This window comes from Crinia signifera, chromosome 3 (assembly GCF_055691185.1).
Source record: "Crinia signifera chromosome 3, ASM5569118v1, whole genome shotgun sequence".
Classification (NCBI taxonomy): Eukaryota; Metazoa; Chordata; class Amphibia; order Anura; family Myobatrachidae; genus Crinia; species Crinia signifera.
Genome location: NC_139219.1, coordinates 24,085,934 through 24,108,393, shown reverse-complemented (window position 1 = coordinate 24,108,393; position 22,460 = coordinate 24,085,934). Strand labels below are relative to the sequence as shown.

Sequence of the window (22,460 nt, the reverse complement as noted above, 5' to 3'; positions counted from 1 at the left end):
TAAACACTATCAAGCCAGATAGGGGTCTTTTTGGGGCCTAGTTTTTCAAACTGGATCTTCCCTCTCTGAATAGACAAACGTGTCTGCTTTAACATTAACTTCAGCCCTAAATAAGTCTAGCAGGGTATATGTTTATTTCTTTTTTTGACTTGTCTGAATGGTGCGCACAGCAGTATGGAAGCCATTCCTGCATCCAGTGATATACCTTCCACAGATGTTCCTGCTTTAACTGGGTCTCAGTGGAAAACTGATAATCAGGGGATTCCTCCAGTATTTCTTTAATTAAAAGAGAATCTAACTGACCATTGCTCTTATCTACACAACCACAAGGCACTCATGGAACACAAGAGCTGGACTGGTCCATATCCTACAACTACAGTATACTGATCTAGCCGGTACTACAGTACTGTTTTTTAATGGTCTGTACCGGCTAAATCTAACTTTACAGATTGCACCGGTTTTTGATAGGCGGCTCCTCTGACTCTGGGAATTGTAGTTTCCTACTGTTACACCACCGGCTGCTCTTCGGGGAGCATGAGGGGGAGTGGATGGCCAAGACTACATCTCCTGAGGTGCACCATGGGGGGAATCAGAGGGCCCGCCTCCCCCTGCTCAGCGATTCCTCCCCAGAACTCCTGCACCTCATTTCCGTTCCCAGTGGAAGGCAAAGGCAGTGCACACCGCTGAGCACAGGTGCTGACATTACAGGTTTTGAGCTGATGGTCAGCTGAGGGGTCTGGGGTGATGCAGGAAGCGGGTCAGTGCCGTTAATAGTATTCATGGTTCACCCTGGGGCTCCAGGTATATAATCTGATGCTAGTACACATTTGGAAATGGGGTATGACTACATCCCTTTCCCTTGGTCACACCCCATCCACCCTTGGTCACATTAACCCTTTCCGAATGTGAACCGGTTTCTGCCCTTCAGATGTTGGAGGGTATGCTGGTCCAGTCCCTGATGGGGGAGTTAGGCAAGGCAATGTCTCCATGATTTCTGACACTCCCCATGATACATGACCACACCCCATGATGATTGGCCATGCCCCTTTTTCAAGTTTGCAGGACCGGGGTGACTATTGTTGCCAGCCCGCCCCTGGTTGACAGCCTTAGGGTTTCAGCCACACCCTACACCATGTCCCCATTCTTTTGAAGGACACTCAGGGGTTTTCATGTTCTCGCCATGGAATATATCAAGGAAAATGTGCTACAACAGAATTCTAACAGACGCTCACTCAATGTATAGTCACCATTGCAACACCTCCAAATGGCAGGTGACAAGGATAAGTGGTGTAATGCATCAGCACTCCAAGGTTAAAACATACTGTTCTCTTTGCATGGACCTGGAATAGGGATTGCACTGTCTCGTGAAATGCTTCCCGTCACCTGTTATCAGTTTTCAAGTCTTTAGGATAATGTCCCTGTGCATTTACATTTCTGTCCCGATTCCCACAGAGAACGCCTCCTCGTATCGCTCCAATTTTAGTTCACCCCTTTCTCATCCCGGATTTGTGAGCATAATACTTTATTATTGTCTGCAGTTAACGCAAGTCTCGTGGTATTTTGTGACATTTGACAGGCTCCAATAATAATCCTCTGAGCCCCCCGTCGCGTACAGAGACGTGACAGGCATCCTGGCGGGATCACGCCGCATTCCACATACTGTACATGTATTTTTCAAAAGAGACAAAATAAATGATTGAATGTGATCGCTCTTTTTCTGAAAACAAAAATAAAAAATGAAGAATCTCTTTCTCACAGGGATTAGGAAAATACTTAGGAGCGTGTTTGAATATAAAAAAGAATAAATAAATTATAAAGTATGATAGACTAATGCTAAGTAAATACGTAGAGATTATTTAATGCCATTCGGTAAAAGATCAGTATTAAGGGGATTATGGGAAATTATAATATTGTCGTTGCTTATTTCTCACACAGTTGCTTACAAATATGTACTGATTACTACGAAGGACGCCAGCCAAAGATGCGAAACAATTTGGTGTTTGTAGGCTGTTAATGCCCTCTCCAGCACATGAAGTATAATACCGCCCTGCCAACATTCCGCTCTCTGATTGGTCCAAAATTGCACCTTTATCTTCTCACGCAACTCCTGTTTTGCCTAGGACAATGCCCATTCCCAGTTAACACTAACCCATTTCCACCCCTAACTGTAACAAAGAAAACTGAGCGTTGGCTGCTATACCCAGAACCCAATCTATGACCATAGGCTCACAAGGAAGTTTGGGGGTGAATCTCTAAATATCGGGGCCTTTGTGGGCCTTTCACTGCAGTAACTGGGCATGGAACCGATCTAGGTGCAGACTGGCCCAGTGTGGAACCATCCCGCGGGATTTATGACCCTGCCCACTTCTTGAGGGGGCGGGGCCTGGCCCAAACCGCCAATGCTGCCAAGCAGTCAGTAGCGGATGAATGACCTGGCATCTGCAAGATGATTTTGTTATCGCCGCTGGGCAGTCATCAGCTATTGACTGACCCAGGGACGGCTGCAGGTTGAGAGTGAGACTTTCTTTGGCGCCTTTCCCAGAGGAGCTGTGCAGGTGGGTGGGCATGTGGGTTTTTCATGAAAACTGCTCCAAAGCCATTTAGTGCATGCAGGTGATACTGAAATGATGTGAAAATGGTGCAAAAACACCCTTTTTCACATTGAAAAGCTGACACCCAATATAGCAACATGATCATAATGTCGAACATGTTAAAATGCCGCCACAATTCTAATGTCGACACGGACACCGTATTAGTGTACCGCCTCCTCTTTGCGCGGCAAGCGCACGGTGCCCTATTATATTCGCCCACTATGCCCACTGGGATGGTAAATATGACAAAGTCGGTTTTTGTGGAAAAATCATAAAAAAATGCATTAGGTATTAGTTTGGCCGTCGGCATTGTAGTTGTGTTGATATTTGTACCTGTCAGTGTTTTGATTGTTGGTATTTCGATGTTGACCGTATTTCGATTGTCGTGTTCTGTACCTGTCAGTATTTCATCTGTCGGCATTTGGTTGTGGGGATTCTGTCAACTGGTATTTTGTGCGTCGGTAACTTAACAACATACTTTCTGGTGATATCTAACAGATACAGAGACAAATCCAATTTTACTCTGATAATTTATGCTCATTTTGCTTTCCACTCTTCACCCGCTACAACATGAGATTGAACGTTGGACGGTTTACCAGGAGGCTTGCGTCATACGTCCAATCTATATGAAATCCTGAAAGAGATTGTGAGAGTGTAGCAGCAATGATTCAGTATCAGCAACAGATGGCGGCAGAATCACTGGAGCACTGGAGGCTGATCTGACATCAATATGCACCAGCTCCTTGGAAAGTCTTCAAACTCCGCGCATTACATTGAGCCAGCATAGGTGTGCGGCGTATCCCCTGGGGTCCAAGCCTGTGCTCGCAGAGGGGGAGATGGTTTTGTCTGTCCACTGAAATACAACAAAGGGATTTTATTGCATTGTTAAAAGAATTTTAAACATTCTGTGAACATGGATCATTTATACTGATGGCAGAGGAAGAGCTTTGACGCTGCAGCATCCTGGTATGTCTCTACCTTAATGGAATAAAGGGCCCGATTCAGACACACAGTAAATGCAGGGCTGCGAATTCACACATCTTTCGAGTAGTGCGGATGGGGGGCCACAGACACAGATCGTTTCAGGGGCAGCCCCATAAAAATGCTGGGTGTTCCTATGGTGATTTGCCCTTGACGCGGGTGATGTTGGTGACCATGGAATGATTTCATCCATGGACATAAGCTCGAATGGATGTTTATGCTAAATATCCATTCACATGCGTGCGGGAGAAATCGGTGTGCAAGCGCGGGCGTTCATGCGGGCGGCGTTTACTTGACTCACAAAGCTGCAAATTTTGCAGCTGTGCTAGTCAATCAGAAGAACATCCAGTATGCGCAAGCCGTCTGTAGGAACGGATGCAGCAAAGATTCACTTTCGCTGCCAGTACGCAGGGGGATGGACATCCTGCAACCATTTGGGGGAGCTAAGGCGGCGTTTCTAGGCATCCTCCAGAAAATGCAGGCGTTTCCCGGCCATTAGGAGGGGGAGCTGCCGATGTCATCAGCGGCCCCCTTCTCCCCCCAGCCTTTGTTTGTTAACAGGGACTCTATTCCATGGTGAGTGGTTCTGAATGGATTTCCCCGTGTGCATGTCTGTGAGCGCATTTACAGCCGACACGTTTTTGCCCGGGCATACTGGGGTAAAATTGCTGAGTATATCTAGACATACTCGGCGCCTCGAAGGGTGCAGGGAGAAAGAAGCCCTCCTGCATTCTGCAGGAGACTCCCTGAAATAGCAGCAATCTCCCACTCTCCCTCATTAGTCTAGCAATCTCCCTTATGTAAATCTCCCTCTCTCCCTCATTAGTCTAGCAATCTCCCTCATGTCCCCTAGCCCATATTACACTATTAGAATGAGGGACAGATACATTTCCCAGCACTTTACCAAGTATAGTAGCTCTTACTAACTGCTTTGGGGCTCATCTACATTTGTATATAAGTCATTTTAAAAGATTCCTCTCAGATGTAGCAGTACACACCCGCGCTTCTAGGTGCCACGTTCACAATCTTTTTTTCACCATCTCTCCATATATGGTACTAGACATGCCCTTTGGGTGGAGCATGACACACCCCCTCAATGGGGCGCTTTCCAAAAATCTACTACCAACTATAATCTCCCTGAAACTAGTTATCAAAAGTAGGCAAGTATGCACTGATGGCATCAGTTGCCCTCGCTCCCAACGGCCGGCCTTCACAACAGACAACTCGCAGATGCGCACAGTGTAACGTGCCGATGTGCATTTGTCCAGTAATCACTCGTGCTATGAATTCGTCTGAATCAGGACCTTAACCCCTTCAGTGGTGGATTTTTTTTTTAAGGTAGCGCTCCCCACTAGGCGAGTTTTTTGGGGGGAGCACTACCTAAAAAAAACCCCACCACGCTATCCCCCTGGGCCGGGCAACACCACTGGACATTATGCCAGCCCTGCGTCCCGGCCCTGCACCCGGCGTCCCGGCATGTCAGTAGCCGGCACTGGAGACTTTCATAGCAAAGCTGGAGGGGAGGGGGGAGGAGGAGGCGGGGCAGAGGAGAATGAGCTGGGAAGCGCCGAAGCTGCCTGAGTTCAGCGATTGAACTCAGCAGCGCTGCCCGGTTCTAAACTGTGGCAATCCCGATAATTTTCTGGGCTTGCCAGACTGGACACTGAGGCACAGTCCGGAAACCACTTAAAGGGTTAATGTCCACTGTGTTACCTTTATGCCGCCATGGGTAATCTGACCGCCTGTATACCCACCGATCCGTATGTGTTCCTCATACAGTACATCCAGGCCTAGGATACAGCAGTGTCTTTCTGAGTTCTACTTAATTAACCTAACTCATAATTGGATTTCTTCCATTTCCATGCAGGGAAGATTCAGTTTCCGTTGTCAAATGCTCCATATATCTGCGGAAAACAAAATGACAGGAATATGAAATAGTAAATCTTTCCAGGGATAACAGGAAAACCTCAGCTGCCTCTGTATAATCACATTCTCAATATCAACTCAGCAAGACTGACAGTTCGGAATGCCGAATGCCCCCCCCCCATTTTCCTGCCTCGTGTCGGTGTAGTTCCCATTAGATACTACACATTATTTGTCTGTTTATTTAATCTGTATTCAAATATGCAAAATGTCTCATCCCGTGGTGGGGAGGGGTGTGGGGGGCCTGTCGCATGTTTCCGAAAAACTGTTAATTTTAAATGATAGGCAGCAGGATTATGAGGATGGAAGTGTGAGGCGCGTTTTGAGCCCGATACGGCTGCAGACGGCTTATCCTTCCATCTGCCGAGACAGCAGCAGCGTGTTTGCTCACATTCTCAGTGTCCCCCTAGAATTTCCTGGGCAGTTATATTCAGAAGGAATAATACAATCCTGGCTCTGTAGTAAGCTACCTGCATTTATACGATGTGAATCAGACACTCTTAGGGTTCTGGATCTGGGTCTCCTTTCGTGTTTTGGATCTGGGTTGGTTTTACCGAAAGCACCCTTCAGGGTTTAGGTTTTGACTTTGGATCTGAAAAATGTTTCGAAAAAAAAATCATAAAAACAGCAAAAAAAATTTTTTGGTTCCTACAGTATTATTGTTTATTTACAGTTTCTTATATAGCGCAGCATATTCCGTTGCGCTTTACAATTGTTAACCTCAATAACACAATAACATTGATTTCCATTCATTTCCAGTCTATCCTGAACACCTCACACCTCACAATGTTGTTTTCAGGCCAAAAGGTTGCACCGAGGTAGCTGGATGACTAAGCTAAGCGATATAAGTGTGTGGCACAAACGCGTGACTCATCTAGGATCGGCAGACAGGGTGGCAGTTTGAAAAACTAGGCACATAATGTAAAAAAAAAAAAGGTACAAGATGGAATTGTCCTTGGAAGCCTCCCACCCACCCTTATGTTATATAACTAGGACATGGACACTTTAACAAACCAATCACTGTGGCTGAAATGATTGGTTTGTTTGGGCACCCACAAAAAAAGAAGCAATTCATCTCTCCCTGTACAAACCAGTTCTACGGAAACAAGATGTCCCCCTCATTCTCCTCCTCTGATTCCTCACCCTCTTCAGCGTGTACTTCCTCATCCTCACAGTTTATCAATTCATTCCCTTTGGACTCCACAATCACAGGTCCCTCTATAATCTCTGGAGGCAATTGCTGGTCTTCGTTGAATAATTCACAATTCATTTTTATGAACATCATCTTCTAGCAGTTGTTGACAGGTCCTTTAGTCCAGATGAGGGGTGGGATGCACCTGCAGCCCCTCTCCGCCGCACATTGCAGGCTACCCCATAGATAATTATTGCATATGCACTAACATAAGAGCTACCCTTTGTGATGCGCCTGGCGATGTGGCAGTGGGTCCCGGCAGCTCGTCATTTGTGGAGCAGCAGGGTTTGGTGTGGGGCAGCATGGGTCGTCAGTAAGAAGCCCATTGGCTTCTATGGGGTATCACCCATCGTGGGTAACCCAGTGATCGGGTTTTAAGTGCATTTAAAAATGCTGTAAAAACCCCAGCATTTTTGCATTAATGCATCCAGCCCAGATGCCCAAACTCACTCCTGCCTGCCCTGCATCACCGCCAGCGGTTTGTCCCACAGACAGACAGAGGTCCGTCCTGCACACTCACCTATGCAGCTTCTGACTTAGGTGGATACAGAATTTCTGGATGATGTCACCGCTCTGTCACCGTGTACAGGGACTATGAGCGCACAAGTCATGCTAAGACTTTTTTCTAAAACTTCTGAGACAGCAGATGTTAGGGGTTCTGCAGCGGCGGATATATACTGTGAAATGTCAGATCTATTTATTGCCGCGTCTGAAGCTACACCATACCTTACAGGACCAGTACAATACACATCCTAAAGAGCATCTCCCAGAAGATACCAGTATAACAACACAACAATGTACTATCCATGCACTGTGCGCCTGTCGTCAAATATCAAAGGGCGGAAGGGATTTAAATTTTCAAGTTTACAACAAAATATAAAGGGCAGAAATGTACACAGCACACTTGCTTGTGTCTACCAGGGGCATCCAGCTATTTGTACTGATCTCACAGCAATCTGCCCCATGGCTCTGCTGGACTCATACATACACAGTACCAGCTCCGGCTCAGTGTGTGAGATCCAGGTGCTCTACAAGCTGCCGCTCCTTCCCTGGCAAAGTACTTAGAGCTCTCCAAGTCTACCCCAGCATCAGTGAGGTGAGAAGGAGCAGACTGCATGTCGACCTAAATGAATGTCGACCTAATGGTGTCGACCTAATGTTTGTCAACCATCATGCTGTAGACTTAGTGACCGTATCCCCCTTCGGGTGCTGTAGGGGGCTGCCACAAAAACCAGGAGCCTCCTGCAGCTTCTGGGAGGGTAGACAAGTTTGGCCCCTGTATATTACCCTATCACCTGCTTAGGTGTAATTTATATGCAAAAAACTGTGGGGCAGATTTAGAAAAACTTGGAGAAAGATAAAGTGGAGAGAGATATTACTAACCAATCAGCTCCTGTCATGTTACTGGCTGTGTTTGAAAAATGACAGCTAGAAGCTGATTGGTTGTATATCTGATGCAAAGATGTGCCCAAACTCATCATGGTGCCACGTGTGAACGCATAATGGCAACTGCTATACGTGGCGTGCTGCAACTAGCCGCGGGCACACTATTTGCTGGGAATAGCCGCTAGATGAGAGCAGATTCATTTGTATTCTGTACACAGAACAGAGACACCTTTCTCTTTATACCATCCTGTGATAGTGATTTTTGCAACATAAAAGATGCTACAGGGAGAGGGCCCCGGATGGTGGAGACGGGGAAGGTTCATAATACAAAAAACAAATATTTGTATAACAGAGAACTGGACATCAGAGGTTATTTGAGGCTGCCGTCCATAGACAATGCTATACAAGATCAATGGGAATATTTAATTTTACAAATAAATAATTTAGGTCTAACTAAGGGCGTTACATCTGCAGATCGATAGCGTTTGCAGTAAAATACCAGAGATGAAAAAAAAATATATCATGTCTTCAAAAAGTGTTTTTGGATGAATATAGATTCCGCAGGGAATAGGTTCAACAGAACCAAACCAAAGCCAGTATCCAAAAAATATTCTAAGTGCGTTATTCTGATAAAAGTCACGGAAACGGGAACTTAAATTATTTACAACTGTCAGAACAGAAATGCAAGTGTGACTGTAGGATAATCCTATCTATCTATCTATCTATCTATCTATCTATCTATCTATCTATCTATCTATCTATCTATCTATCTATCTAATCGGTACTTGTGGAGTATCACGGCTCCCATCGTATGGCATCGTATGCCATATGTAGTGGCATACGATGGCATACGATGCGATGTTTTACCGAGGGGGGGGGTTAGGGGTCGCATTTTTGCTCAAAAATCGTATGCCATCGCATGGCATCGTATGCCATATGTAGTGGCATACGATGTCATACGATGCGATACGATGTTTTACCGATTTTTGAGCCAAAATGGTAAAAAATCGGTAAAACATCGCATAACATCGTATGCCATATGTACTGGCATACGATGTCATACGATGCGATACGATGTTTTACCGATTTTTGAGCAAAAATGGTGAAAAATCGGTAAAACATCGAATGGCATCATATGCCATCGATGCGATACGATGTTTTACCGATTTTTGAGCATTTTAGCTCAAAAATCGTATGCGATCGCATCGGATGCCATACGATGGCATGCGATGCGATGGCACCCGATTTTGCACTGAAATGCATCAGAATGCATTGAAATGTGTATTAAAGTAGTGAAATGCCCCCAAATGCCATTTTTCATAGTGCACCACCCCCACTATCAACGTCAACCCGAAGCGTGGCGAGCGGCGGCGGTACGCGTCCTACGACCTTTTCATACCCCCACTATCCACGTCGGCGTGGAGTTGAGAATAGAATAGTGTGGCGAGCGCAGCAAGCCACCGAGCCCGAAGCGTGGCGAGCGCAGCGAGCCCCGCGAGGGGACGCGGATACCTGTAAAGCCCGCGAGGAGACGCGTATAGCTGTGAAGGTATCCGCGTCCCCTCGCGGGGCACGCTGCGCTCGCCACACTATTCTATTCTCAACTGCACGCCGACGTGGATAGTGGGGGTATGAAAAGGTCGTAGGACGCGTACCGCCGCCGCTCGCCACGATTCGGGTTGACGTTGATAGTGGGGTGGTGCACTATGAAAAATGGCATTTGGTGGCATTTCACTACTTTAATACACATTTCAATGCATTCTGATGCATTTCAGTCCAAAATCGGGTGCCATCGCATCGCATGCCATCGTATGGCATCCGATGCGATCGCATACGATTTTTGAGCTAAATTGCTCAAAAATCGGTAAAACATCGTATCGCACCGTATGACATCGTATGCCACTACATATGGCATACGATGCCATTCGATGTTTTACCGATTTTTGACCATTTTTGCTCAAAAATCGGTAAAACATCGTATCGCATCGTATGACATCGTATGCCACTACATATGGCATACGATGTTATGCGATGGCATACGATTTTTGAGCAAAAATAGTCAAAAATCGGTAAAACATCGAATGGCATCGTATGCCATATGCGATGCGATTTTTAGCGTACGATCTGCATACGATGCAGGTCGTGGGAGCCGTGATACTCCACAAGTACCATCTAATCTAATCTATCGCAGGCTTGACTACTTTCGGTGGGATGGGGCAGAGCCACAAAAGGGACATCGTATTTGGGGGCATGGTCATCGAGATTGTGTCATCGTGGCCAAGCCTCTGCAGTGCAATGCCGGTATTTCAGGCATTACACTGTTGTGGGCGGGGCTACAATGAAACGATTCACGTAATTTGGTCCCACAGACCCCACGCCGAGGGGGGGGGGGGGGGGGGGTTAGGGGTCGCAGGAGACTGCTAGCTTGCCAGGAGGCTTTCCTCCCCCCTTTATGGGACCATTCCAGGAGGGTGTCACATCCACCATGGAGTTTGCCCAAGATCCCTGTACTGTGCCCACCCTCTAGGTGCACTAGAAACCATGGCGCTCACCTCTGCTATGTCTCTGGCTCCACTGGGGTACATGTGGCCATGTTGTCATCGCGTGGTGACACTGGTGTATTGTGCTCCAGCTCCATGCAGGACATGAGTAGCATATCGCCATGTGTGTTTGTGCCTGGTCTGTGTCTGTGTAAAGCCCGGTGCTTGTGCAGCTGCATACAATCAGGGCTTCCCAGCCTCTCCTGCATGGCTCCGCCTCCCTCTCTGATTGCCTGACCAATCCCAGCACAGCTCACCTGGTAAGTACTGGCTGCTCAGGCTAGTCCAGCAGTCAGTACAATGATGTCGATCCCGTAGCATCATTGCGCCTACCTGGCTCTGTAGTACTCACTACAATCCTGAGCTTCCGCTCTCACCTGGCTCTGTAGTACCCACTACAATCCTGAGCTTCCCCTGGAGAAGATCCTGCTGGCCGTTTACTGCATCAAGTACCACCGGACTCTGCTTACCGCCTATGTGGACAGCGAGGTCAGATCCTCAAAGGGGTCTCACTTTGCTATACTCGGTCACTTCCAAAGATTACCTCTGGCAGCAGCCACGACCATAAACTGCAAGGATTCCTCTTCTCCCAGTTATCTTCATTTATTATCTTCAAATCCTCATCCAATCATCCAATCCTCCAATCTGCAACCAATCATCCAATCTTCAAATCCTCATCCAATCCTCCAATCCGCAACCAATCATCCAATCTTCAAATCATCATCCACATCACCCAATCTTCCAACCTTCATCCAATCTTCCAATCTGCAATACAATCTTCATTCGTTCTTCAAGTCATCCAATCCTCAATTCCTTCTGCAACCCTTAAGTACTACTCCTGGACCAAGCGTCATCATCTATTATAATAACTTACTGGACAATTGACTTTATATTTGCATACTTGCCATATACCGTTTTATCATCATTATCACTGTCTGCAATATCTTCATTAAATTCATTATATTTTATCCTCCTTGTTTCACTGCCTTCTGTCGTGGATGCAACCACCATACGTTAAAGCACCCAGCCTCCGTTACTCTCCAGCTGGTGCTTCTAAGAGCGTGACAGAGGGTAGGCAACCCTGATCTATTTTTCTAAAACAGTATCTGTGTGTCTATCTATCTATCGATCTATTTATCTCAGACTTGTCTACTCCTACAGAGTGGCTGGGAGGTTCCCGAAAATCGAGTAGCACTCCTTTCCCCCCTGCAGGGGTAGGCAAGTCTCCTGTAACCCTCTTTCCCTCTCAGCCTCCCACAACCATCCGTAGGTGCTCTTGAAAGTGGGCGGCACGAGGAGGCCATTGACACGAATCATGCTAGATCGCAGTATTGTAACCCTGCCCATGACTTAAATACTGGTAATCTGGGCATTAAATATTAGATCATGATGCCTCTATGCCATGCACCGCCTACCATTGATGAGGCCACACCCCCTGCTGGTTCAACCGTGCTGCCCACTTGTGCATGACAACATGTAAGGAGTGGGAACACAATGTCATCACTGATGTCATTTACAATATCATTCAGTATGTATATTGTTCACACGGTATTAAGGACATCGCTTGGGGAGCATCTTTACAGTGTGTATGCACCTTTATACTTACTACTAGTAAAAAGCCCATCAAACTTACTGCTTCTGCAATGTGCTTTCAATTTCAGCTGTGACAGTTTTTACTTTCACTTTGATATGTGACAGTTTTTAGCCAACAAATTCTGCACTTCACCCCCAATCCCTATCTGCTCCGACCTCCAATCACTGGGCGTGATGCTCTTAGATCCGCCGCCTCTTACCATCCCCATCCGCCGGCTACCGCATCCGGCACTAATTGCATGCGATTAGTTTTGCAAAGGGCAGCTCCTGCGATAAGAGGTGCCCGTTGCAAAGCAGCCGGCTGGGGGAGCAGGTCACCGGCGGCTCTCCCCCTCCTGCTGTGCCCCGGCTGCTGCTGCTGGACTCTCCTTCTACCTGCACCCCGAAGTGGAAGTATTGGGCTAGGGAGGAGAAGGTCATTGATGCTGGCCATATCTCCCCCCCCCCCGGCAGTGGTAACCCGGCATGTGGGTTTTCCTGCAAACCAAGATAATGGGGTTTTTACCGCATATTTGTGATACAACATACCACCCTCTGGGCGGGATGTACTAAAGGGAAAATGTGGTAAAACGGGGGTTTTACCGCATTTTCCTATGTACCATTAACCGTCCGCCCCGTCTCTGCCTGGCAGCCTATGGGCTTCTATCGCCGCCCGCCCCTCCCTCTCGTCCTCCATCGATCTCCTCCTCCCCCAGCAGGTGTCACAGCCGGGAGGACATCCGGCTGCAGGGGGAGGAGGTGACACAGGGGAACACTGACAGCCACCGGGATGTGACGGAGACCCCTGCACACCACATTACAGGTATTGCAGGGGTCTCCGTCACCGCAACCCGATGCTAGCCGCATATATTAGTACATACGCAGTAGCATCGCGGTGGCTGGCAGGCGAAGGGCGGCGATGTACATTAATACATCCCGCCCTCTGTCTTCACAGCTCCCTCCATATCCAGCAAGTGTGATTCATATCATTGTCCGTGCAAACATCGCTTTCACTTTCTTTTAAGGAGTAATTTGGCGTGTCAATTGGCCTCTTGCAGTACTTCATGTCATAGAGGTGAGGAGTAGTTATCTCTCTCTCTCTCTATATAAGATAGATAGACAGATGAAAAGCGCACACTGGGTCAGACCTCTGTATGGAACTTCTAAATTTTAGCAGAAAACTTAATTGCAATTATTTTGGTGATTTTCTATAAAATAAGCCACATGCATGTTTTAGAAAATAAACCCTTTTAAGAAAATAATTTGCATGCTCAATCCATATAGCCTTATTGAGCAGATACAAAAAAAAGAAATGGAAAAAAAATCCACTTAGTGTGAAATCACCTAACACTTAGCTACACAACAAAGACAGCGTCGCACACACAAATTATATATTGATTCTCCCAAAAGATTTTCTGCATTTCCAACCCATGCATGATTTATTGCTAACTAGTTGTACGCTGTAAAATGTTATTGAAGATGGTGAAAATCATTGAGTTTAATGAACCAAGGTAAATATCAACACTCATAAAAAAGTGAAAATAGTCATGAAGAATAATGGTTTGTCAGACAGGTCTTTGATGGCAATAAATAAGATAAAATACAGGCTTGCTGGAAATTAGGCATCGGGGTGCAGAAACGAGTCTCTTTATAGACTTCCTGAAGATGAAATGACTCACTAATGGACACACTTATGATGGATTAATAATATATGTTACTACCTGTGATTATTCTAGATAAAAGCCACAAAAATACAAATATGTAAGATTTAAATACATTTAAAAAGAGTTTTTCAGAGTTTATAGTCGGCTTAGCTATTTTAAAAGACAAATAACAGATGTTTTGGTCTTTACAGTGAACCCATAAACAGTACATGGGTGCCGGATGGGATCCCGACAGTCGGAATCCCAATAGGCATTTACCCGACGTCGGGATCCCGACTGTCAAAACACTGACAGCTGGGTTCCCGACGGCCACCTGCTATTTTCCCTTGTGGGGGTCCACGACCCCCATAGAGGGAGAATAGAATAGGTGGCAAGCGTAGCGAGCCACCGTGCCCGGAGCGTGGCTCGTGTAGCGAACCCGCAAGGGGCTTAGTTGCACTCAGCATGCTGTCTGAGTCCGGACAGTCAGGATCCTGACGTTGGCCTAATGACTGTCGGGATCCCGACTGTAGGACCCCTGTACCACACCCACAGTACATAGTGGAGCCAGACATTTTGTGGGCGGAACCAATAGACAAATGACCAATGCCCTAGGAACAACTGACAAGGGCCATATAAGGGTACTTCCACACCTAAGGCAATATTAAAATATAGGCATACTGGGCAGCTGTCCATGGTCCGATGATTCCGAGCAAGGGTGGGCTGGGCCAGAAGGTATCAAGTAGAAAATGCGGCCTGGCAACTCTGATCGTGAATTACAACCAATCAGAGCGCTGGGGCAGCAAATGCTTCCTGTCTCCCAGAATGTAACAAAACAAAATGGCAGACAGCTTGCTGATTGGTGGATAGCTGCAGCTTCAATAGCGATAAAATGGAGAGTGATAAACAGTTAGCCAATCAGCTCCTACCTGGCATTTTTCAAACACAGCCTGTGAGGAGAAAGCAGGTAGGAGCTGATTGGCTGGCTGTTTATCACTCTCCATTTTATCACTTTTGAAGCTTAAGGCCCCCATACACGTTGCGATGAGAAGCCTGCAGTGCGTTGCGATGCGATGCACACTCCCGCGGGCATCGCATCCCACAGTACAAAAAGTATGTGCAGCACATACTTTTTGTACTGCCCGCGGATCTCATTGCACGCAAATCGCTTGCAAAACACACGTGTGCGATCCGATGTGATGCAACCTGCCGATAACCCGTCACATTGCACGCTGCTTATCGCAGCGTGTATGGGGACCTTAAGTGTATCTGGCCCATTCACTGTATGGAATCATGGTGAGAGATGAATAAGTTAATTTTTTTTAAATAAAATTCTCTTGGGCAGGTAGGGGCAATGGTGCTTTGCTTTCCCCCGGGCCTCAATATGTTAATATTGCCCTGTCCACATCACGACCATCTGGGGTCCTTACCATTCCTTGGCCCTAGGGTGTGAGATATCACATTAACGAGGCACTCGGTCAGATATGCCAAGTAGTTGGGTGCCTTTTAATGCCATGTTGCTGAGGGCCAGTCCGAGCTGCACAGTGCCATTCTAGACAACCCACATGCCAGAGAGTGGGGCTACTGGGGCGGTTATGGTGCCCTTGTAGCCATGGCAACATCATCGGTTGCTCACTACTTCCTGGGGCCCTGCAAGTGATATCACTATCACTGAGGCATGTATTTACATGGCTGCATACTGGCCTGTCTAACCATCACTGTCAGAGGCCTGCACGTATTTCTACACTCCTGCCCACAATGGAGGCCATGTGTCACCCCCGAGGCTTGGTTGACTCAACATAGGACTCTGGGAACGAGCGTAGGGGTTGACTCAATAGAGGACTCTGGGAACGAGTGTAGGGGTTGACTCAATAGAGGACTCTGGGAACGAGTGTAGGGGTTGACTCAATAGTGGACTCTGGGAACGAGTGTAGGGGTTGACTCAATAGTGGACTCTGGGAACGAGCGTAGGGGTTGACTCAATAGAGGACTCTGGGAACGAGTGTAGGGGTTGACTCAATAGAGGACTCTGGGAACGAGTGTAGGGGTTGACTCAATAGTGGACTCTGGGAACGAGTGTAGGGGTTGACTCAATAGAGGACTCTGGGAATGAGCGTAGTGGTTGACTCAATAGAAGACTCTGGGAACTGGGAAGCATGAACCAGAATATGGTAATTGGTAGGATTGCCCAGGGGCGTGACGAGAATGCAGGAAGCGGGTGTGTATAATAAAAAGTCTCTATTAAACACGCAGGATGGTAACAGCGGTGAAAAGACTTGCAATGGGTAACTTGTATAAATGCAGTTACTTAATAAATATCACACAGCCATTAGCACGGTATGAGATGTATATACGTCTATGGTCAGAGGCAATGGGTGCAGTGTAAACTGATGCAGTTCTTATTGCAGGTATTAAATGTGAAGCACAATAAACTGGAGAATATCTTACTGTAAATACCAATGGAATTGATTCAGGAATGATGATAGAACATCGATGGAGGTGAGTATCGATGGTAGAAAACCGATGGAGCAGGAGACTAGCTAGGAGACTCAGGAGGTCGGTTGGAACCGATGAGGAATTGATATGGAATTGATGGTGAACCGATGTTGACTGGATGACACAGGAGACTAGCTCGAAGCTAGTAGGAGACTCAGCTGGAACTGATGAGGAGTTGATGTGGAATCGATGGTGAACCTATGTTGCTGAGTATCGATGGTGTAACACCGATGGAGCTTGGGATCGATGATGGAACACTGATGGCATGGAAATATCGATGGCGGAACACCGATGGAGCTTGCAATCGATGGTGGAACAAAAATGACATGGAGGTATCAATGGCGGAACACTGATGGTGCCTGGCGAGCTGCAATCTGGAAAATACACAGGTCCACTGTAGTGGCTCTGAGAAAACAGGTGACTGGAAGACAAGTCCGACAGCAGGTCTTTTGAAAACCATCCTGCCCCGCCAGGAGCCAGCGAACAACATCTGCTGAGCGGCTGCGTTCAACTATGGTGGCAGCCAGGGCCGGACTGGCCATCTGGCCCTTCTGGCAAATGCCAGAAGGGCCGATGGCCTTGTGGGCTGATTTTGTGTGCTGAACCCACTTCCTTGAGTCCTGGGCTTCAATTACTGTACGCCGCGCCACCCACCGTGTGATGTCAGACATGACCATAGGCGTGCCCCCAGACATTTGCAGCACTTCCAATGATTGGCAGCTTAAGCTTCCAACTACCCGCGTCCGGGCCAACCTATTTCCCATTGATAACACTCCCCACGTGACTCACTGTTTGTATGTCTCGTCACACACACGCCGCCGCGTCACGCGCTTCAGCGCCGCAGCATGATGTGAAGTCTGGACCAAGTTTGGTGAGAGACACAGCGATAGCTGCGGGTCTCTCACATACTGAGTGCGGCAATACAGTCACCCGCTCAGCTCGGCTTCCTCCCTATAAGCCTTGACCTTGCCATCACTAATCTGTCTGTCACTGCAAGCCCCCAAGTACATCCTACAACACACAGTACTTCCCAGTTGGGGGGGCACTTTTTTTGCAGGGGGAGAAATAGGTCTAGTTTACGCCACCATTCCATGTGACACTCACTTAGTCCTTCCGCTGCCCGCACTGCACCAGTGTGCCCTGGGCAGCGCCCAGGCCCCAGCTGAATGGCCCAGGCCGTGGAGAGCAAGGCAGCCAGCAGCAGCTATGGGAAGAATGAAAAAGTTGGAACAGTCTGTCAAAAGTAGACTGTAATTTATTATTTGGTGTTCAACGTCACTTCTCCAAGCCGGGGGTCCAGCACCAGTAGGCCAGCCCAGGCCATCGCCACCCACCTTGCACGGCCTGCCATCGCCCATGAAATTGCAAAGGAGCCACCCGCACAGAACACAGCGCAGGCTAAGTGCATGCAACCTCTGGCATCGAGCATGAAACACCTGGTATCGAGCAGGAAACCCGTAGCAATGAGCATGTAGGTAAGCTGAACTTAAGTGGCATAAAATGTAATAGGCATTACGGCATGTGGTATTACATGTAATGGGCATTACGGTGTTTGGTATAACGTATGATGGGCAGTACGGTTTTTGGTATAATGTGTAATGGGCATTACGGTGTGTGCGCAATAATGTTTAATGGGAATTACGGTGTGTAGTATAATGTATAATACACGCCCCTTTGTGATACCACGCCTCCTTTCCATTAGGCCACACCCCTTTTTGACACGCAGCAGGTGGGCCCGTGTGCTCAAAATGCCAGGGCCGATTTTTGGTCCCTGTCCGGTCCTGGCGGCAGCTACGGGAGCGGCTGGGGAGAGAAGTCCGTCAGTGGGTCTTTCTGAACAGCATCCAAGAAGCAAGGAGAGGATACTGGATAATCGGATCACACAGCGTCTGATATCTACTACCCACATCAGAATCCATAACAGAAGATAGGGATAGATAGGGTGAGCGTGACCCAGAATAACCGTGTGCTTTTTAATATTAAATTTTGTCCATGCGATATCCAAATATTATTACTTTATTGTTTATAATTTTTTTTACATTTTTTATTGGCTTCATTATTTTTTAGTTCTTATTATTTTATTTTTTTTTTTTTTTTTGGGGCACCAAATTACTGCCTTGCCCAGGGCACCAGAAATTCTAGTGTCGCCAACCATCGAAAGATGTGGAAGGTGCGCACATATGTAAGGTTACTCTGAGCAGCCTTACATATGTGTGTCCCCAAGATTTCTAAAACCATCACCAGGCTCAAGGGTCAGTCCTGGTTCCCAAAAATGAATATGGGTCCCCGTATTTTGACAACCAGCACCAGGCACAAACAGGCAGCAGGGTAATCCCACAGCCGGGGAAACTTTTTCCTGGGACAAAGCATTAAATCCCCTGACTGGTCAGCCCAGGCAGGGACCCTGGAGAAGTGGGGACACCCCCAATAAATGGGGTCCCCCCCTCCAGGATAAACATGCTCAGCCTGAAGCACGGAGCTGTCCTCAGTGCCCCAGGGCTGATGTTTTATGTAAAATATTGTGTTTTGTTGTGGAACCTCAAGTCCTAGCAAGCCTGCCCTGCATGCAAGGACTTGGAGAACCACAAGTCCCAGCGTGTGGGGCATTAAAGGGCCCGCTGGTACTTGTAGTTCTACAACAGAACAAATAGTGAAAAAAGAAGGCATTCATTCAGACAATACTTACCTATGGATTCTAGTGTAGGCCTGTCCTCTTCTCCATTAGAATCCCATCGGGTACCTGTGGAAGAAAATTATACTTTCCGAAGGACGATCAACCTTCAGGGATGATACTGCTGCTGCTGCTGCTGCTTGTTGCTAGGAGACATTTGCAGAACGCACCTCTCCGACACATCTTTCAGGAAAAGCCGTAACTGTTTGTTTACATTTTACTGCTCCTCCCCTGAACTGGGGTATTGGTTGTCCCCCAGCCAATCAGCAGCGGCTTACAGGGGCGCCCTGAATGAATATGAATACGAATGGCTACGACATCAGAAAATAGGAATGCGAAGAATACGAAAGCTTTGTTAATTTGTTGTATTCTTCATTCATATTTTCAGGGCCGATCCCATTCATACCAATTCGTATAGGGATCGGCCGTATTTGGACAGTTTAGTAAATTTCCACCTGTCTATCTAATAATCCCCCCACCATAAGGAATAAGACCCTTATTCTGGTTAACTCGCAAAGGCAAATTCCTTCTCAAATGGACAAAACCATGTGCACTGCAGGTGGGCCAGATGTAACATGTGCAGAGAGAATTAGATTTGGGTGGGATCTTACTTCAAAGTGAGATCTAGATTGCAGTGTAAAAATAAAGCAGTCAGTATTTTCTCTGCACAGAAACAAAATAATTCACACAAATCTAACTCTCTCTGAACAAGTTGCATCTGCCCCCCCCCCCCGCCCTTGCAGTGGACATGGTTTTGTCTATTTGAGAAGGAATTTGCCTTTGCGAGTGAACCAGAATAAGGGCCTACGCATACTTCTAAACTGTACGATGCCTGGTACTTCAATGTATTGTGGCAATCGCTATAAATGTAAAGAAACTGTTATATGACTAAATTAAAGTGACTCTGTTCCACTGGCAGCTCTTACCCTTTTGAAGGAGGGGGGCTGCTGCAATGCGGGCCCCCCCTCCGCTGCCGCCACGTTACCCGCACGTTCCGGACGCCGGTCCCCTGCACAGGGCCAGCGCATGGTAAGTAACTTCATACATACTGTGCATGCACTGGCCCAAGCCTCCATGATCTGCCTTTGCAGCAGCCCCAGGAGGCTTAATCAGGTTCCGGGGTCCGGCGCATGCGCAGAACCCGTTTTGGGGCTGCCGCGCATTTGCGCACAAAGAGGCATCCCGGAGGGAGGGAAAACCTCCCAATGGGACTGCCTTGAGTGACTGGCAGGTTGGACTTCCAGTAGGAAGTCACTGCCAGTCACATTGAAGCCAGAACAGTCTCACAGACTGCATCTGGCTTCACTTTAGGCAGAGACAGTGGCGGATTTTACGTGGGGGGCTGCAGTCCTGCAGCCCATAGTTGAAAACTGCCACTGCTCTGTTCTAGGTAACAAAAGAAGGGAGTCAATGCAACACTAGACCATGGCAACCATTAACTCTTGCCCCATTAAAGGCGTCACACAAGCGCATCATGTGTACACACGTCCCTACATGCCCTACAGTGTATATAACGCCACATCTTTCCAATGCAGCCTTAGTTCCGTCTTCAGGCAGAACAGGAGTTAATGACTTTATACTACAGATGATTTTTCTCTAGCGAAACATCACAAATGTAATATAAAGTGCTGTGAGCGGCCTTGTACCTGGGAACGTACTGTAACACGGCCTGTCCTGACATGCTTACAACCTACGATTTTTCTGCTCGAGGCCCAGCGAGACAAAGTGACTAAGGTCAACGGCGCAGAATATTGACATTTACATTTGTGCTCTGGCTTCAAAGTCAATGTCATTTTTCAGCCTGTCAGTGTTATGTACTCAGTGGGCCACAGATTCATCCCTGGAAGGAAATCGCTAGTGCACAGGTTGGGATCTTCCCAGGGTTAACCATTTAGGAAACAGAACCTAAAAACCAGATAGTTTGCCAGTTACAGTACAGTTGTTAATAATTCCCGAGATATTTACTCTCATAGGGAGGTTCCTGAATTTTTTTTGGTAACCCCCTGCAATCCTGGAAGAGCAGGCGGATCTCTGGCATCCTGCCTACAGGCTAATAAAGCACGAAGGAAGGAGAGGAAAATCACAGCATTCGCGTGCCCATGGGGAGGGGCTAAATCACAATTTTAGCTCCACCCCATCCTGAGTTGGGTAGAGCTTGACAATGTCCGAGACTGGTACCACCACTATCCGGGAGAGGCTGGAAAGTAATTAAGTACTCATCACACATAGGGGGTTATTCTGGTTGGTACGGTGAAACGTGCGTACGGTCCGTCACACTGTGCGTTTTCCAGCCGCACACGGACGGTCACAGACACCGATAATGGGGAGTGCCGTCCACTTGAGCGTACGCCACCGTGCACGGACAGATCTCCCTCTTAGCCACCGATACCTGGCGTACATCAGAGCATACGGCAAAGTGCACGGACTGATCTCATCCGTTTTTCCACCGACACCTTCTGTATATCTGAACGTACGCCACATGCAAACATGTTCTAATATTGTTCAAAATAAGACTTTAGAGTGTGATAGGCAGATGTTGGGATCCTTTGTTAGAGATATGTGATTGCAATAATGTGCTTGGTGGCATCTTAAATACAGAGTGTACTACATAAAGTTCATAGCAGATATGAAAGTGCATAATGTATGTTCTTGGGGAAAAAAAATACAGATTGTGTGCAAAATAGTGGCCATGGCCTTAGGACATTGCTCCACCATTGCAAGTAGAAATTGAGTCCAAAAACATCATTGTTGCTCTTTTCATAATAAAAAACTGGTATGTTTGTGTTACAGTGAAAAAGTTGACACATGTCGACTCCTGTGAATTGAGTGTTCTGCTATTTAAAGTAGAAAAAAACACTTTGTGAATGGGTGTAGATGGTTATAAAATAACTACCTGGACATATATAACCAGGTATTAAGATGAATATTACCTAAAATGAAACCAACCTTTACATGTAGAGAAGTGTAGAAAGATAAGCTTCCAATGTGTTTGAGGGCTGTGTGTGGCTTGCAGGTAGTGAAATCATGGTTTTCACTTAATAGACTGCAGCATTGCTTATTACATTCAGGTGTATGTGTTTGACTAGTAATCAGCGGTAATTAGCAGACCCAGGCATCCGCTCTCATGCGGTATCTCTAGGGGTGGTCAGGAGCACTCTTTGGCGTCTGCCTGTTTTTGGGCCAAAATGCACGTTGCGTTCGTTGATCGAGGCGGTTGTGGCACCGTACATTTTGTGTGCACACCCCCATGTACGCCCATGTTTACGCCCAGTTTTCCTCATTATTCCGGCCGCACCCATAAAAACGCCCACATGCCGCCCTCAATGACCGTGCTCTTGCGGACAGGTTTTTTTTCGCATGGAGAGACCCGTCCATGAGGGGTGTGAGGACGCCGCACATGCTCATTACGAAAGATACGCATGCACAGATGAAAAAAAAAGCCTGATCCGACCGTATACGGTCCCA

At 47.1% G+C, this 22,460-nt stretch overlaps 1 long non-coding RNA gene across 1 annotated transcript in view; it reads right to left on the bottom strand.

Annotated features, from left to right (window-relative positions):
* Positions 1-2,694: 2,694 nt before the first annotated feature.
* Positions 2,695-22,460, bottom strand: part of LOC146062454 (uncharacterized) — a 52,565-nt gene continuing 32,799 nt past the window's right edge. The window contains exons 2-4 of the long non-coding RNA XR_014471326.1: positions 5,966-6,087; positions 5,327-5,476; positions 2,695-3,444 (exon numbers count right to left, since the gene is read on the bottom strand). This is a non-coding gene — a long non-coding RNA (uncharacterized LOC146062454). The remainder of the gene's footprint in view (positions 3,445-5,326; positions 5,477-5,965; positions 6,088-22,460) is intronic.